This window comes from Heterocephalus glaber, unplaced genomic scaffold, assembly GCF_053883595.1.
Source record: "Heterocephalus glaber isolate CG9 unplaced genomic scaffold, H.glaber_assembly_v1.0 deba00001608, whole genome shotgun sequence".
NCBI lineage: Eukaryota > Metazoa > Chordata > Mammalia > Rodentia > Bathyergidae > Heterocephalus > Heterocephalus glaber.
The window spans coordinates 4,722,172-4,729,446 of NW_028258379.1; the positions used below are offsets into that span (position 1 = coordinate 4,722,172).

Consider the following 7,275-nt stretch of genomic DNA (forward strand, 5'->3'; position numbering starts at 1 on the left):
TACTGAACCCAAAGCCTTCACACTGAGTCACATCCTCAGTCCTTTTAACTTTTTATTTTGAGACACGTTCTTGCTAAGTTGTGCAGGCTGGGCTCAAACTTGCCATCCTGCTGCCTCAGCCTCCCATCTTACACATAGCTGGGATTACAGGTGTGCACTGCCATGCCAGCCAACATTTTTTTTAAGTTAAATTTATTGTCACTTCTTCCTGGTTTCCTAGAACTGCAGCACTTCAGGTGGAAATGTGGGTGCTCTGATGGAAGCAGGGCGTAGGGCAAAAGGACAGAGCTGTAGCTCAGGAGCAATGACCTATGCCCACTTGCTGGCTTTAGCCCTTATAGCTGCTTGGCCTTTGGTGATTTGTGGAATTTCTCAAGACTTCAGTTCGTTTCTCCATTAGAAAAATGAATATGCTAATACTTATCTGATACAGCTGCTGAGCCAATTCAAAGTGATTGTAACAGCTAACAGTACATTGAATATTTATAATACCTGCTCTGCCAAGGGTTCTGATTAAGAAATCTCTGGGCCGGTGCTTGCTACACAGGTCAGCAAGTGCAGCTGTCAGTATCGTGCACTTTCTCATCCTAGTTGGAGTAGGATCCCCTGTGCGACCTTCCGACCCCGGCCCTCCTGTTAGCCTCTGCCTGCCCTCACACGGCTCCCTTAGAGTCCAGCCTTGAGTCAGGCTTCTGTGGCTCCAGACAGGCCAGCTGGTTTTGTCTCACCTTTTGTGTGTGTGCCGAGGATCAGCCCTAGGCTTCATGCATGCCCTGGCCCCTCACAGGCTGAGCCGAATTTTCAGCCCCAAATCTGCCGCTTTCTATCCGTCTGGTGTCTGGCTGTGGGCAGCAAATTTAGTTTCTTTATCCGGAAAATGAGGATAACAGTGGCTCCTTGTAGAGTTATTTTGAAGGTCCAAAGAATTAATTTATGTAGAACATTTAGGATATAGCTTGGTGCATTATAAATCCTCAATCAGTCACAGCCATTATTATTATTGCTAGAAATCTATCTCCACGAACAGCCCATTTTATTTCGTGAGTGTTCTAGTATTAAAAACATCTCAATTTGCTGGTTAGGGATGTAGCTCAGTGGCACCATGCCTGCCTGGCAAGTGCAAAGTCCTGAGTTCGATCCCCAGTACGGGAATGGAATCGGGGGACGGGGTGGGAGAGATCTCAGTTTGAGCTGAAACCTGCTGGTCGGTGGCATCTACTGATTGGCCTTCATTTCACCCTGTGGGCCAGCAGAGATGGGATTCATCTTTCTCCCGAGGACACTTCAAACATCAGCTCTCCGGGACAAACACCTCAAGTGTTTGTCACAGGTGCAGCTTTGAGTTCCCTGCCACCTGGTGACATTTTGGGAGTGTGTGCTGGCTTGTGACTCCTCCCCAGGTGGGAGCACTGCCCTGGGCCGACTGCTAAAGTCCTCTCTTTGCATTTCCTGGTCCCAAACACCAGGAAGTTCTTAAGTAAAGGTGAATTTAGCCTCTGTACAGCCAAACTCATTCTTCCTGCTGTGATGTTTACAGCTGGTGGTTTTGGGCAGCTTTCTGGTGGTGCTGGAGATCAAACTTGGAGCCTCATGTGTGCCAAGTATGCACTGTACCACTGAGCTGCATCTATGGCTTGCTAACTTTTTTTTTTGTACCGGGATCAAACTCGGGACCTTGCACTTTCGAGGTAGGTGATGGTACCACTGAGCCAAATCCCCGGCTGTAGCCTACTAAATTTTAACTCTCCTATTTGTGGATTATTTTAGCCTTCTCTCTTCATAAAATTGGGCTGCTATAACAAAATGCCTTAGCTTAGGTAATGTTTTGTTTTGAGACAGGGTCTCGATATGTAGTTCACACTGGCCTTGAATTCACTTTGTAGCCCAGGGCTGTCCTGGAACTCAGCAATCCTACTGCCTCCTCTTCTGGAGTGCTGGGATTACAGGCATGCGGCACCATGCCCGACTCCTAACTTGGGTAATTTATAAACAATACAAATTTGTTTTTCTGGAAGGTAGGAACCCACAACCAAAGTGCCAGCATATGTACTGTAGATAGGTAATTTAATTAGATATATTGTGTGCAATTAGACGGGACCAGCCCTCCAGGAGCCAACACAGCAAGGAGCCAACATGGAGAACAACTGAGGGACATTCACTGGTTAGCATTATAGAAAGGAAAAGTCCTACTTCCTCGAGAGATTGATAACAGTAATTGATGGGGGGGGGTTACCAGGGATCAAACTCAGAACCTTGCGCTTCCAAGGCAGGCAACAGTGCCACTGAGCTAAGTCCCCAGCCCAGTAATTGATATTCTAAATGGGAAATTCCTTGTATGTGATTTGTCTTCCCTTTTGATCCCCATTTAATCAATATTACCTGGGTGACTGTATTTGTAATCTTATTGGTTGGTCATGGTTTTGTTCCACCTCATGCCCGCCTTGTAAATTTCCATTGTGTCTTATAGTTTTGTCCCACTTTGTACCCGCCTCACCACACGGCTTTGCTGTATAAAACATCTTTGAAAAGTGGGGTGGACGGGCAACCCACTTTCCGGTCCCCCTTCTGTCTCTCTTAGAGGCTTTCTTTCAATAAATTTTTCCTACTCTTTTTCTTTTCTTTTTTTTTTGTATTGGGGATCGAACTCGGGTCCTTGCGCTTGCGCAGCAGGCGGCGAAACCATTTTTCCTACTAGAATTCATTCTTCGATTTTATTTTTATTTATTTATTTATTTATTCATTTATTTATTTTTGGTACCAGGGATCGAACTCTGCTCCTTGTGCTTGCAAGGCAGGCGGCAGAACCACTGAGCTAAATCCCTGGACCCCCATTCTTCGATTTTAGAGAACAAGAACTCCCGCTTCGGATATCTAGTAGGTTTGGGAGTTACATCTCCTCCCCTGTATCACATGGAGCGTTGGTGAGGGCTCTCTGCTTTGTAGGCGGTGCTTCGGTCAGTCAAGCTCCCTGGACTCTGCCCCCACCGACAAGGGCACCTTCATGACTCCCAGCACTGAGACTGAGTGCTACTGCATCGCACACCACGGAGCAAGGGGCGGGGGGGCTGGATCCCAGCACCTCCAGGCCCAAACCTCCATTCTTTGTCAACAGGACACGTGGGCTGTTGTCTAGACTACAGGTAGAGTAAATTGCAAAACAAGAGATTTCAGGGCAGACGTGAGAGAATAAGAAGTGAGCGAGGGCCAGGACGTAGTGCCACGTGTGTCTCAGGTGCCGGTTATAGGAGTGACTGGCCTTCCACAGAATACTAGCCTTTCCTCCCCCGACCTCATCCGTTTCTTCCCTGAGAAATGGGTTGTGTGGGCCTCCCAAACCCCTGTCCACTGCAGAGCGGCGGTTTTCCCTGTAGTTTGAGACCTCAGGGTTTCCTCTTCACTCCCTACCCATGGTCTGGACTTGCTACAAGGCCCAGACTTGTCAGTAGGCTCAGATGATGTTACTTTCTCTGAGCTAAAATTTGAAACCACAAGCTTGTGTAGATTTTATCTATAGCTAAAAATAGGAAAGCAGAGGGGAAAAAATCACTCTTCTTTGCTTTTCAGTTATAGCCTCCAGACGCTGTCTCCAGCCTGCTAACGTCTAACTTTCTGTCAAATGGAGTTGCAAATATTTGTGGCATAGTGATTTGTTAAACTCTTTGGGTCCTTAGATTGTCATCAGTGTATTACCCTTCCAATTTAATGTAATTTCCGTGCTTGAGGGATGGTAGTTAGATATGTGTCCAAAGAATATCTACCTCTAACTTTAAGAAATACCAGTTCAGGGCCAGGGATTTAACTCAGTGGCACCACAACTGCCTCGAAAACACAAGGTCCTGAGTTCGATCTCTGGTGCCAACAAAAAGAAAAAAGAAAAACCAATTCAGTTACATTGTTGAATAATTTCACTATTCACTATGTATTTTTTCCTCCCTCTATGAATTTTATTTATAATTATCCCTCATGTGGGAGATTTTGTTTATGTATTAGGTATTGAACCCAGAGCCTTTGCATTGACTTGTATCCCCAACCCTTTTTTATTTTTGGTACTGGGGATCGAACTCAGAACCTTGCGCTTGGGAGGCAGGCGACAGCATCACTGAGCTAAATCCCCAGCCCTTTTATTTTTCATTTTAAGACAGGGTCTTGCTAAGTCAGCCTCAGCCTTCCAGAGTGCAAGGATTATAGTCATTATAGGCGCATCCAGCTAGGTGGGAATTTTCAGGAGCCTAAATACCCTCCCCTAAAGTAAAAACAAAACACTTGCAAGCTCAAGGTCCTGAGTTCAATCCCCGGCACACACACACAAAAAAAGCAAGTAAAACACTAATTAAAATCAAGAACTTTATTAAAATTATTAATAACTTTGGGAGTGACTGTTCTGGTGATAAGTTAATGGATGCAGAAAAAGGGTGAAGTAGGGCCAGGGATTTAGCTCAGTGGCGTGGCGCCTGACTTGCAAGCACAAGGTCCTGAGTTTGATCCCTGGTACCAAAAAAAAAAAAGGGGAGAAGTTTATAATTTACAGAAACTAGAGTAACCTGGACTGTAGTACACCAACAGTCACAAGCTTCATTTGGATTCTTAGTTTCAAACTCTTACTCCCCCATCATTTACTCTATGAAAAAGTAGAAAGCTTTTTTTCTTTTTCTTCATCCATAATATGAAGGACCTAATAAGTGAGATTAAAGCAGGAAGAAGGCATGGGACAGGGACACTTGGGGCCTCACTACTTGCAGGCTCATGGACCATGGGACAATGAAGTGCACAATTCTGCACACTGCAGGTCCGAAGCCGTGGAGTCCACACCTTTGGGCCCTGCAAGCTAGAAGTATAAGTCCTGAAGGGTTGGGGGTAACATGAACAGACACTTCTCAGAAGAAGTACAAATGGCCAATAAATACAGGCAGAGATGGCTGTCTCTGGACATTAGGGAAGTGCAAATTAAAACAAGACTGAGGGGGCCAGGGATTTAGCTCAGTGGTTCTGCTGCCTGCCTTCCAAGCACAAGGTCGTGAGTTTGATCCTAGGTAGCAAAAAAAAAAAAAAAAAAAGATTCCATCTCCAGAAAGAATGGCTATCATCAAGAAATCAAATAATGCCGGGGATTTAGCTCAGTGGTTCTCCCGCCTGCTGCACAAGCGCAAAGTCCAGAGTTCAATCCCCAGTGCCGAAAAAAAATAGAAATCAAATAATAACAAAGCTGGAGAGCCTGGAGGGAAAGAAACCCTCCTGCATTGTTGGTAGGAGTGTAAACCGGTACAACCACTATGGAAATCAGTATGGAGATTCCTCAGAAAACCAAAACTAGAAATTCCATTTGACCCAGCTCTTCCCCTTCCAGTAATCTTCCCAATAGATTTAAAGATCTCATATTATACTAATACATGCATATCCATAGTTATAGCAGCACAATTCACAATAGCTAAATCTTGGAAGCAGCCTATATGTCCATCTATAGATGAATGAATTTTAAAAATTGTGTTTGTACATAGTGGGATACTACTCTGCCATACAGAAGGGTAAATTTGAGTCATTTGTAGAAAATTCGAGTCACTTGTAGCTTGAGATCATAATGTTAAGTGTAAGCTGAGTGAGGTGATGCACACCTGTAATCCCAATACTCAGGAGGCTGAGGCAGGAGGATCACCATGAGTTCGAGGCCATCCTGGACTACATAGTGAGACGCTGTCTCAAAAAACAAAAACAAAAACAAAAAGTTAAGTGAAATAAATCAGACACAGAGCCAGGCATGGTGTGGGGCATGCCTGTAATCCCAGCACTTGGGAGGCTGAAGCAGGAGTATCACTGTAAATTCAAGGCTAGCCTGAGCTACATAGTGAGACCCTGTCTCAAAAAAAAAAAAAAAAAAATCATCCACAGAAGCTTAAATAGCACATGGTTTCTTTTATATGAGAAACCCAAAGTATAAATAATTTAAAGAGCACAGTAAAAGATAGATAGAGGCGAGGTGAAAGGTCACCGCGCGGCGGGTCTGGCTGGCGGCGGGAGGGAGGAGCGTGTGCACGTGTGGAGGAGCGGGGTTACCTGCGCGCCGGCGGGAGACGTCCCCGCCCGCTCCGTAGATTCAGGGCCGTGCTCGACTTTTGCGGCCTCCGTCACCCCCTCAACTCCTACCCTAGGCGAGGAGGCCGGCTTGGGTTGAGTGGCCCCAGCCGAGGGCGCGGAAAGCTCAGAGCGGCGGGGAGGACGGCCTCTGCAGGCGGGGAAGATGAAAGGTAGCCGGATCGAGCTCGGAGATGTAACACCACACAATATCAAACAGTTGAAGAGGTTAAACCAGGTCATCTTTCCAGTCAGCTATAATGACAAGTTCTACAAGGATGTGCTGGAGGTTGGCGAGCTAGCAAAACTTGCCTATTTCAATGATATTGCTGTAGGCGCAGTATGCTGCAGGGTGGATCATTCACAGAATCAGAAGAGACTTTACATCATGGCACTAGGATGTCTTGCACCTTACCGAAGGCCAGGAATAGGAACTAAAATGCTAAATCATGTCTTAAACATCTGCGAAAAAGATGGCACTTTTGACAACATCTATCTGCACGTCCAGATCAGCAATGAGTCAGCAATTGACTTCTACAGGAAGTTTGGTTTTGAGATTATTGAGACAAAGAAGAACTACTGTAAGAGGATAGAGCCTGCTGATGCTCATGTGCTTCAGAAAAACCTCAAAGTCCCTCCTGGTCGGAATGCAGATGCGCAAACGACAGACAACTGAACAAATTACAAATGAACTTTCTTGCACTTGCTTATCGCCAAATAGAAAGAGAGGCCCATTAATTCCCCAGCCCCCTTTGTTAAGCTTTCCCTCCTTGTTCTCTTGTTCCTTGTTTTCCTTCCCACCCCCCTTCGCCCTTTGATCCTTTAAAAGTTTTATTTCAAGGACTTCTAAAAATAATCATGTTTGGATTGTTTTAGTTCTCTCAGTTTTGTGAGGTGGTTGGATTGAAGGAAGATGATCTGTTTAGTTTCATAGTTAAGATGTATAACCCGAAAATTTTGGGTATCAAATGATTTCAAATTTTTTAGCTTTTTTTTTTAAATGTCCTATTTTCACATTGAAGGGTAGAGCCTACAAATATTGTTTATTTCAAAAGACTAAAAGAAGCAGCAGCAATATCTTTTTCTCTGATTTCATAGACAAGTTTAGTGTGTTTGTGGTACTTTGGGTTTTTAAAAACTATTTCTGGGATGCTTATTCCTGGACATTGCCTTCACTCCACCTTTAGTCCTTCTGAGCACTCTCAGGAG

The 7,275-nt window shown here is 44.9% G+C and overlaps 1 pseudogene; it reads left to right on the plus strand.

The window, feature by feature from the left end:
- Window positions 1-6,094: 6,094 nt before the first annotated feature.
- Window positions 6,095-6,828, plus strand: LOC101709907 (N-alpha-acetyltransferase 50 pseudogene; annotated as a pseudogene).
- Window positions 6,829-7,275: the final 447 nt, after the last annotated feature.